The sequence below is a fragment of the Bufo gargarizans genome, chromosome 8 (assembly GCF_014858855.1).
Source record: "Bufo gargarizans isolate SCDJY-AF-19 chromosome 8, ASM1485885v1, whole genome shotgun sequence".
NCBI classification, from domain to species: Eukaryota; Metazoa; Chordata; class Amphibia; order Anura; family Bufonidae; genus Bufo; species Bufo gargarizans.
In genome coordinates this window covers 122874955-122887186 of record NC_058087.1, presented here as the reverse complement: position 1 = coordinate 122887186, position 12232 = coordinate 122874955, and positions in this window count along the sequence as shown.

The following is a 12232-nucleotide window of genomic DNA, read 5'->3' as shown; positions in this document are numbered from 1 at the left end:
GTCAACAGAGTACTAGAGTCTCCTTTCAATTGTACAATTTTCCCAATAAACTTATCCTTTCTCTCTACAAAAAAGTAAATAAATTGGGGGTCAGTCAGCACATCCAGTGCACAGGTGCGCATTGCCATGGCTGAAAGCACAAAGGCAAAAAAATATACAATGCAACAGCACTCTGCAAACCAAATAAAGTACAATAATGCCAAAATAATATAAAGTATTTTGGTGCAAATGCTATACTAATAAATTTGAGATGCTTGGCAAATATATTTTGTACAAAATTATTTGGGCCCGTCTGTCAAACGTCAAGGCGATCTCAGTAAGACGGGAACCTAACACTAAATACTACATTAACTGGTGCCATACTGGCCTCCGTTACATACAGGGAATGCAGGTTCCACATGCAGGCCGAGCCCACATCGTATTATGTCTCTTATGGTGCCAAATGGCCTCCATTATATCCAGGAGATGCAGGCTCCACATGCATGCCGAACCCACACTATATAATACCTCTTTGGTGCCTGGCCTCCTTTCTCTCTAATATTGTACTTACATATATCATCATTACTAGTGTTCAGTGAATCGACATTAACAAAGTGGAATTCGATCTGAATTTCAGGAAAAATTTGACTCACCACACATCCAAATTTCTTCGAGCTTCATGGTAACGAATCAATTTTTTATAAAATGGTGGTAAAAAAAAACATACTCATCTCATCCATTTGGTCATGGAGAGGTGATCAATCAGATGTCACTGCGCCCACCCAGCGTGATGATGTGGTGAATTGGCACATTTTCAATCAAGATGGTTGGGATGGCCTTTTAACTATCAAATGGATTAAATGCATATGTAGGCTGAATGTGGGCATCTGAGGGGTTAAATTACGTGGGGGGGGGGGGGGGCAATCCCCATAATTGTGCCTGCTCCATACAATGGACCACCACTGATGGACTGCAGGGTGGTCATAACCATGGGAGCAAGCAGTGTATAATGTGATGGAAAAATGAATCAAGCCAGGAAAGGAACCAAGATGGACAATCACAGTACATTAATAAGTGCCTTGTATTCACCTTGTCTACATGATAAAAGCTATTTGCTTTAAAGATAAATCATCAGCAGCACAGGGGCACACCCCAACTGGTAATAAATTGTGGCATACTCCATATTACTGAGATATTCTCCACTAAAAGCATTGTGGTGAAGCATTTTCAAGAAACAAAATTATAAGATTATTACATTAATTTTAAGCTTGCCAACTCCTGAAACATTTAGAAGACTCCAGAAAAGAAGAGAGATCTCATGGACTCCCAGAAGAGTTGGCAAATCTCCAGTGCACAGCATAGACTTTAATTGTATGAGGTGTTGCGAAACTGTGCAATGAGAATCAACCCAGGACTAACATGTGCAATGAAGAAGAAGAGCTACAGCAGGTAAAGGGGGCACTGCAAGCATAAATAAGGTGTAATATGTAAAAGCGGGGATAGGTGGAGCTGTAAGACAGAAAGTCTTATGTGATATGCACTAAGGGGTATGGTTAGGATCTGCACACTTGCCTCTCCCAGTGGGCAAGTTTTAAAAGTTTGCAAGTACATTCAGGTCCATGACTATTGGGACATCAACACAATTCTAACATTTTTGGCTCTATACACCACCACAATGGATTTGAAATGAAACTAACAAGATGCGCTTTAACTGCAGACTGTCAGCTTTATTAATTTGAGGGTATTTACATCCAAAACAGGTGAACGGTCTAGGAATTACAACAGTTTGCATATGTGCCTCCCACTTGTTGAGGAACCAAAAGTAATGGGACAATTGGCTTCTTAGCTGTTCCATGGCCAGGTGTGTGTTATTCCCTCATTATCCCAATTACAATCAGCAGATAAAAGGTCCAGAGTTCATTTCAAGTGTGCTATTTGCATTTGAAATTGTAACGGTCACGTACACACACACACAGGGGGGAGGATAGTGACCACTGCGCTCCACACTCACCCCTGGCCCTGCCTACTTGCCTCACAAGTCCTGATGACAGGGGACAACTGGACGGCAGTCCCTAATTTAGAATACGCGCGGGAAGGACAGACAAGACAAATAACGGATAGTGAACGGATCGGGTCAAGACCAAGAGGACAACGCAGTACAGAGGGATAAGCAAAGAAAGGTCAGGCGAAGCCGGGGTCATAAATACCAGGAGAGTCGAGAAGTACCAAAGGAGTCCGCAAAGAATAGTCAGGTGGAAGCTGAGGTCAATATACCAGGAAGGATGCGCAGTGCAGGAGGAGCAGGCAAAGGATCGTCAGGGAACAGGATCAGGTAAGTACACAGGTATCAAACAACTGCCAGGAACCTAAATTAACAGGCAACCTGTGGCCAGCAGGCTGCCTGTATTTATAGTGGGGAGTGAGGGTCATGTGACGTGGCCAGCGTCACATGACCGACAGACCGACCAGTCAAGCACCGAGTGATCAGCTCGGCGCTCAAGGTAGACCTAGGAGCAGGGAGCCTCCCAGCTAGCAAAGCCGCCCTGGGAACGAGGTCAAACACAGATCCTCGCTCCCGAAGCTAAGCAGCAGGTCTGTGGCTAATGAGAGACCGAGTGAACCTTCGGAACCCTGTTACAGTACGAGAGGCCACCGGACCCAAGACTTCAGGCGATGGCCTTTCAGGGTGTTCTAAATGAATTTTTCGAACAAGTCTAGGAGCATGAACCTCCCTGGCAGGTACCCAAGATCTCTCGCACCTTCCTGACATCCACTATTTTAGACACCACATACTCAACAGCATCATTAACAAGAAACGGCAGAGGCGAGGCTTTCGATGGTACTACCAGTTCAAAATATTTTTGTATAGTAGAGTAGAGATTTATGGAACACATTATGAATGTGGAATGACTCGGGCAGCTCCAACCTAAATGATACCGGGTTAATCACCTCCGTGATCTTATATGGTCCAATAAAATGAGGAGCAAACTTTTTAGAATCTACCTTAAGAGAGAGATTCTTGGAGGACAACCATACCTTATCCCCAACCTGAAAATTCCCCCCCTTGATCGTCTCCTATCAGCCTAAGACAATGAAATTTGACATTTTTGACAGAAGGCCTCCAGAATTTGGACACAAACTGCACACACCTGTCAGAAACAATATTTTCCGGGATACCATGCAATCGAACAATTTCTTTCACAAAAATAGACGCCAGGGTTTTCGGGAGTTTAGACAGGGGAATGAAATGGACCATCTTGCTAAACCTATCGACCACTACCCAAACTACAGTCTTACCCTCCGCCGGCGGTAGGGTAGTTATAAAGTCCATTGAGATATGGGACCAGGGTCTACTGGGAATGGGTAGGGGTCGTAGGTTACCAGCAGGGCGAGTCCTAGGTGTCTTGGACCTGGCACAAACCTCACAGGCTGACACGTAGGACTTGACATCCCTAGTTAGAGTGGGCCACCAATAAGACCTAGAAACCAGATCCTTAGTGCCCTCAACACCCGGATGTCCACAAAAGGCAGAATCGTGACACTTACCCAACAGCTGGAGACGAGGTGGATACTGGTGCCAGATGTTGTTCAGACCTAATGCGAGCCGAGATATCCTGGGTTAGAGCTGCTATGAAGATTTTTGCTGGTAGGATGGATTCAGGTGGTACCTCAGTAGGTTGAAAAGCATGGAAGCTCCGAGATAATGCGTCCACCTTCACATTTTTACTTCCCGGCCTGAACGTAATTGAAAAATCAAAACAAGTAAAAAACAGAGCCCATCTGGCTTGATGGGGATTTAACCTCTTAGCAGACTCGAGAAACATAAGGTTTTTATGTTCAGTGACAACAGTTACACAATGCCTTGCCCCCTCCAGAAAATGCCTTCACTCCTCAAATGCCCATTTAATGGTCAGCAGCTCCCTATTCCCTATGTCGTAGTTTCTTTCAGTGGGAGAGAATTTCCTGGAGAAGAAGGCACATGGTCTCAGGTTAGTGAGGCTAGCAGGTCTCTCCTGATCAGGCTGGATCAGAATGGGAGCGCTACTGAATGCCTTTTTTATTTTTCAAATGAAGAAATGGCCTCAGTAGACCAATTCTCCAAATCGGCCCCTTTCTTAGTAAGGTCAGTCAACGGTTTAGCAATTACGGAAAAATTCATAATAAATTTACGATAGTAATTGGCGAAACCTAAGAACCGTTGTAAGGCCTTTAAGGATGAAGGTCTTACCCATTCCTTAATTGCTAGTACCTTACCAGGATCCATCTTGAAGGTGTGAGGACTCAGAACATGCCCTAGAAACAGAATCTCCTGTACACCAAAGACACATTTCTCTTGCTTAGCGGATAGCTGATTCTCCCTCAACACCTCTAATACTTGTTTAACATGAGACACATGGGATTCGAAGTCAGGCGAGAATATCAAAATGTCGTCAAGATAGACAATAACAAATTTACCTAAGAACTCCCTAAAAATGTCATTCATGAAGTTTTGGAACACAGCTGGGGCATTGCTGAGTCCAAAAGGCATCACCTGATATTCAAAGTGTCCTGCCGGAGTATTGAACGCCGTTTTCCATTCGTCTCTCTCCTTGATTCGGATTAGATTGTTTGCCCCTTTCAGGTCAATCTTGGAAAACCAGGTTGCCCCCAGAACCTGGTTAAATAAATCCGGAATCAATGGCAGGGAGTATCTATTCTGGACAGTGATTTTATTTAATCTCCGGTAATTGATACATGGCCTAAGAACACCATATTTTTTCTTAACGAAGAAAACCCCCGCCCCCATAGGAGAGACAGAGTATATATGCCCTTTACCAAGGCTCTCCTTAATATAATCTTCCATGGCCTTGCGTTCGGGCTTAGAAAGATTATAAATTCGCCCCTTAGGAAACTTGGCCCCCTCTACTAGCTCTATAGTACAATCATAAGGTCTATGGGGGGGTAGAACCTCTGGGGTTGGTGATAAGAATACATCAGAATATTCCCTAATAACAGTGGGTAAAGTATCAGACTTTACTGAGACCCCAGCCTGTACCACGGACAAGCATGTGTCACACTTAGGCCCCCATCTCACCAACTCCCCCTTGGACCAATCTATAGTGGGGTTATGTAGTCGGAGCCAAGGCAACCCTAGTACCACCTCAACCGGTAGGTTCTCCAGGACAAAAAGGGAGCATCTCTCTGAGTGGCACACACCCACAGTTAGAGAAATCTCTGAGGTACATGAGCTCACCGTACCACCAATAAGAGGAGTAGCATCAATTTCCATGACATGGATAGGAGTTGGTAAAGCAAACATTGGAATACCCAATCTTACAGCGTACTCAGAGTCAATAAAGCTGGCCGCTGAGGCAGAATCAATAAAGGCCTTACCCGGCCATTTATCTACCCCCAGAGAAATCGTAATGGGTACCAAAATCTTACATTTAGAAAAATCAGGGTGTACCTGGTCTTTAGGTTGCCTTGCCTTAGGAGACTTGACAGAAAGGACCTTCTTAGGACACTGGTTGATCCAATGGTCAGGATGTCCACAGTAAAAGCATTCTCCACGTCTGCGGCGAAGATTCCCTCGGGTCATGCCAACCTGCATTGGTTCCTCGGTGGAGACCTCAGCATTGTCTCTGGGATAGGCCTCTGGCTGAACCACCATCTGGGAAGAGAACTGTCGTTCCTGTCGTCTCTCTCTAACCCGTCGGTCAAGTCGGACAACAAGGGTCATCATCTCCTCTAAGGTCTCTGGAAGTTGATAACTGACCAGAAGATCCTTTAAATTATCAGACAGACCTGACTTGAACTGACTCTTCAGGGCTGGTTCGTTCCATCCTGAGGGGACACACCACCTTCTGAATTGGGTGCAATAATCCTCTGCAGGTAGATTGCCTTGAACCAGTGCCTTTAGAGCCGTCTCTGCTACTAGAGCCCTGTCTGGTTCATCATAGAGGGTACCCAGGGCCTGAAAGAACCCCTCCACAGAAGTTAAACAACTGGCACCAGCAGGTAAAGAGAACGCCCAGTCCTGGAGATCACCCTGTAGTCGGGAAATGATAATGCCCACGCGTTGACTCTCTGGGCCAGAGGAACGGGGCGCAAACGGAAGTAAAGTCTGCAACTCTCCTTAAACGAGAGAAACTTCTTCCGGTCTCCAGAAAAGGGTTCTGGGAGCTTAATCTGGGGCTCAAAATGCAGACTGGAGGCCTGTGGAGTGGAAGAACCTTGCCCTAACTCAAAAGAACTGGGTTTTTCCCCTAGCTCCTGCACCATCTGCGTCAAATTAGAGACATGGTCAGTCAGGGTCACCAGAGGATTCATTATACAGTGGTTATTGGGCCTGTTAATCTGTAAAGGTCACGTACACACACACACAGAGGTGAGGATAGTGACCACTGCGCTCCACACTCACCTCTGGCCCTGCCTACTTGCCTCACGAGTCCTGATGACAGGGGACAACTGGACGGCAGTCTCTAACTAAGAATACGTGCGGGAAGGACAGACAAGACAAATAACGGATAGTGAATGGACCGGGTCAAAACCAAGAGGACGCAGTACAGAGGGATAAGCAAAGAAAGGTCAGGAGAAGCCGGGGTCATAAATACCAGGAGAGTCGAGAAGTACCAAAGGAGTCTGCAAAGAATAGTCAGGTGGAAGCTGAGGTCAATATACCAGGAAGGATGCGCAGTACAGGAGGAGGAGGCAAAGGATCGTCAGGGAACAGGATCAGGTAAGTACACAGGTATCAAACAACTGCCAGGAACCTAAATTAACAGGCAACCTGTGGCCAGCAACCTGCCTGTATTTATAGTGGGGAGTGAGGGTCATGTGACGTGGCCAGCATCACATGACCGACAGACCGACCAGTCAAGCACAGAGTGATCAGCTCGGCACTCAAGGCAGACCTAGGAGCAGGGAGCCTCCCAGCTAGCAAAGCCGCCCTGGGAACGAGGTCAAACACAGATCCTCGCTCCCGAAGCTAAGCAGCAGGTCTGCGGTTGATGGGAGACCGAGTGCGCCTTCGGAACCCCGTTACAGAAATCTGTTGCTGTCAACTCTCAAGATGAGATTCAAAGAGCTGGCACTATCAGTGAAGCAAGCCATCATTAGGCTGAAAAAACAAAACAAACCCATCAGAGAGATAGTAAAAACATTAGTGTCACGGATGGTGTAACAGAAAACAAGAAGTTACAAATAAGGATCTGACTGGCTTGATCCGAAACTAAGGAACAAAAGGGTGACCCCTATTTAAGCCCTGAAACTCTCCCTGTCTTCTCAGCCCATGCAAAGATCTCTATGATAGAAAATTGCATGCCCTCGTGCCTCGACTGTATGACACCTGAACACCCTATAATAGTGAGGGGACACGACCACCGGCTCCCTACACTTAATACGGAGGGAGTCAGGGTCACCTAGGATCAAGCAAACACAAATCAATGAACAGACTTATCTGTAGAAGGATCAATTGTAGCATCCAGCATGTACACACACCAGGAAGTTGTATAAACCGCAAAGTGATGCAGTATGGGAAGGGATTTAAAGGGATGCAATCAGTGCAACTACATGACAGCTCAGAGAGGCTAACGAGATGACAAAACGAAAGCAAAACAAAAGAACCTCAAGCAGGAGGTTCTGAAGAACGTCTGTCAGAGCTTCTCAGATGTCTGGTGGTGACAATTAGACGTGGCCAAAACAACAGTTTGGAACATTCTTAAAAAGAAGGAACGCAGCGGTGAGCTCAGCAACACCAAAAGACCCGAAAGACCACAGAACTGTAGTGGATGACCGAAGAATTCTTTCCCTTGTGAAGAAAAAAACCTTCACAACAGATGGCCAGATCAAGAACACTCCCCAGGAGGTACAGTGCTGTCCGTTGGATTGTCTGCCTTGAGACATTGCTACCAGCAGAGCCCAGATTCACCAGGATGGGCTTGGTGGTGATCCTTGGATTCTTTTTCACCTCTCTAGCTATCCTCCTGGCCAGCACAGGTGTCACTTTTGGCTTCCGACCATGTCCTCTGAGATGTTCCACAGTGCTCAAATGTAAATAAAATTACTTGCTGGTTGAATAAAAGTAACTTTAAGTCAAAATTTGCCAGGGGTATGAATAATTATGAGCAGCACTGTAGGTGTATGTGTGTCAAAGTTAACAATCAAGAGAAGACTTCACCAGAGTGAATACAGAGGGTTTGCCACAAGATGTAAACATCCTATGGACAGATGAGACCTAGATCAACTTGTACCAGAGTGATGGGAAAAAAGGAGTATGGAGAAGGAAAGGAACTGCTCATGATTAGAGTTGAGCGAACCCGAACTGTAAAGTTCTGGTTCATACTGAACTTTAGGGTTTTCGGCCCCCAGACCCGAACCCGAACATTTACGTAAAAGTTTGGGTTCGGTGTTCGGCGAAAGCAGCCAATCAACAAGCGTCATACTACTTGCCCCAAAAGGCCATCATATCCATGCCTACTATTGGCATGGCTGTGATTGGCCAACTGCAGCATGTGACCCAGCCTCTATTTAAGCTGGATTCATGTAGCGCCGCCCGTCACTCTGTTCGGATTAGTGTAGGGAGAGGCTGCAGCTGCTGTGAAGGAGAGATCAGGGAGAAATCTTATCAACAACTGTTTTTTGTACTCAGCGATCTACAGCAAATGTGTTTTGTGGGTGCAGTGCACAATTTTTTAAGCCTGCCCTGAGCCAACTACTACTGAAAATGAACTTTTTTTTCTTCAGTTAGTCAATATCAATGCATAATCGGCAGCCATTTTATGCAACGATAGTGCACCAGCACAGCCTATCTGTATGTCTGCAAGTCCAGAAATACAGCTTTTTGCTTACTGGGGTTAAAAAAATACATCTGTTAAATATAGTGCACATCTGGGATTACACGTGCAGAAGTGATTGTCACATTTAGGCCAGAAATACGGCTTTTTGGTTACTGGGGTGAAAAAACCCTCTAATATACTGCACATCTGGGATAAGACATGCATAAGTGACTGTCACATTTAGGCCAGAAATAAATTTTTTGGGTTACTGGGGTGAAAAAACCCTCTAATATACTGCACATCTGGGATAAGACATGCATAAGTGACTGTCACATTTAGGCCAGAAATACATTTTTTTGCTTACTGGGGTTAAAAAACCCTCTAATATACTGCACATCTGGGATAAGACGTGCATAAGTGACTGTCACATTTAGGCCACAAATACGGCTGTCATATACAGTTAAAAAAATAAATAAATTGAGTGCAATACCCTACATCAGGGTTTTTATTGGCGGTTAATTATTTTTAACAGACTTAACCACTTTTTACTTTGCTTTGTAAACGCTAACTATGAGGCAAACATCTAATAAGGGTCGCGGTCGTGGTGGTGGTGTTGGTGGAGCCTCTTGTGCAGGGAGAGGACGTGGCCGTTCTGCCACAGCTACACGTCCTACTGAACCTACTACCTCAGGTCCCAGTAGCTGCCAGAATCTACAGTGATATTTGGTTGGACCTAATGCCGTTCTAAGGATGGTAAGGCCTGAGCAAGTACAGGCGCTAGTCAATTGGGTGGCCGACAGTTGATCAAGCACGTTCACATTATCTCCCACCCAATCTTCTGCAGAAAGCACACAGGTGGCGCCTGAAACCCATGCCCATCAATCTGTCACATCACCCCCGTGCATATCGGGGAACCTGTCTGAGCCTCAAGTCATGCAGCAGTCTTGCAGCCTGGCAGGATTTCCCAAGGGCATCCACCTAGTCCTTCCCCAGGGGTGGAAGACATAGAATGCACTGACGCACAACCACTTATGCTTCCTGATGAGGACATGGGAATCCACCTCAGCACGTCTCTGATGATGACGAAAGACAGGTGCCAACTGCTGCGTCTTTCTGCAGTGTGCAGACCGAAAAGGAGGTCAGGGAGGAAGACTGGGTGGAAGACGATGCAGGGTACGATGAGGTCCTAGACCCCACATGGAATGAAGGTCGTGCCACTGACTTTCAGAGTTCAGAGGAAGAGGCAGTGGTGAGACCGAGCCAACAGTGTAGCAAAAGCGGGAGCAGGGTGCAAAAGCAGAGCAGCCGTCACCAAAACTGTTCGCCTCTACCGGCCACCGTCACCAGGGACCGAGCATACCAAAGGCCGCTTCAAGGAGTTCCTTGGCATGGCACGTCTTCACACAATGTGCTGACGACAAGACCCGAGTGGTTTACACACTGTGCCATCAGAGCCTGAAGCGAGGCATTAACGTTCTGAACCTTAGCACAACCTGCATGACCAGGCATCTACATGCGAGACACGGGCTGCAGTGGAGTAAGCACCTTCAAAACCAAGAAAGGACTCAGGCCCCTCCTGCTCCCTCTTCTGCTGCTGCCGCCTCGGCCTCCTCCTCCGACTCTGGAGGAACGTTGGCACCTGCCGCTCAGCAAACAGAGGATGTGCCACCAACAACACCACTTCCATCACCAAACATCTCCACCATGTCACACGGAAGCGTTCAGCTCTCCATCTCACAAACCTTTGAGAGAAAGCGTAAATTCCCACCTAGCCACCCTCGATCCCGGGCCCTGAATGCCAGCATTTCTAAACTGCTGGCCTTTGAAATGCTGTAATTCCTGCTGGTGGAGACGGACAGCTTCAAACAGCTCATGTTGCTTGCTGTCCCACAGTACGTCGTTCCCAGCCGCCAATACTTCTCCAGGAGAGCTGGGCCCTCCCTGCACAACCAAGTATCGGATAAAATCAAGTGTGCACCGCACAACGCCATCTGTGGCAAGGTCCACCTAACCACAGATACGTGGACCAGTAAGCACGGCCAGGGACGCTATATCTCCCTAACTGCACACTGGGTAAATGTAGTGGTGGCTGGGGCCCAGGCGGAGAGTTGTTTGGCGCATGTCCTTCCGCCGCCAAGGATCGCAGGGCATCATTCTTTGCCTCCTGTTGCCTCCTCTTCCTACTCGGCTTCCTCCTCCTCTTCTAACGCCTCCTCATCCGGTCAGCGACAGACCTTCACCACCAACTTCAGCACAGCCAGGGGTAAACATCAGCAGGCCGTTCTGAAACTAATGTGTTTGGGGGACAGGCCCCACACCGCGCAGGAGTTGTGGCGGGGTATAGAACAACAGACCGACGAGTGGTTGCTGCCAGTGAGCCTCAAGCCTGGCCTGGTGGTGTGCGATAATGGGCAAAATCTCGTTGCAGCTCTGGGACTAGCCGGTTGATGCACATCCCTTGCCTGGCGCATGTGCTGAATTTGGTGGTGCAGAAATTCATTCACAACTACCCTGACATGTCTGAGCTGCTGCATAAAGTGCGGGCCGTCTGTGCGCGCTTCCGGTGGAACCAGGTAGAACTCCAACTTGCACATGCTGGAGAGACTGTGCGAGCAGCAGCAGCCATAGTGGAGTTTCATCTGCAGCACGCACGGGTGAGTCGCACTGCGGAACAGCAACACTTTACCACCAATGACTGGGCCTCAATTCGAGACCTGAGTACTCCACCAACATGGCCAGTGGCGATGACGCCGTTATCAGCATTAAAATACCACTTCTATGTCTCCTTAAGAAAACACTTAGGGCGATGATGGAAGAGGATGTGGCCCAGGACGAGGAGGGGGAAGAGGGGTCATCTCTAACACTTCCAGGCCAGTCTTTTAGAAGTGGCTCAGAAAGAGGATTTTTGCAACAGCAGAGGCCAGGTACAAATTTGGCTAGCCAGGGCCCACTACTGGAGGATGAGGAGGATGAGGAGGATGATGGGGATGAAGCATGTTCACAGCGGGGTGGCATCCAACGCAGCTCGGGCCCATCACTGATGCGTGGCTGGGAGGATACGAAGGACGCAGACGATACGCCTCTCAGAGAGGACAGTTTGTCCTTACCCCTGGGCAGCCTGGCACACATGAGCGACTACATGCTGAAGTGCCTGCACAATGACTGCAGAGTTGCCCACATTTTAACGTGTGTTGACTACTGGGTGGCCACACTGCTGGATCCCTGTTACAAAGACAATGTGCCGTCCTTAATTCCCTCACTGGAGCGTGATCGGAAGATGCGCGACTACAGGCGCACGCTGGTAGACGCGCTCCTGAGAGCATTCCCAACTGACGCCGGGGGACAAGTGGAAGCACAAAGCGAAGGCAGGGGAGGAGGAAGAGGTCGCCAATGCAGCTGTGTCAGCGCCAGCACCACAGAAGGCAGGGTTAGCATGGCCGACATGTGGAAAAGCTTTGTCACCTCGACGCAACAACCGGCCCCAACTGCTGATATGG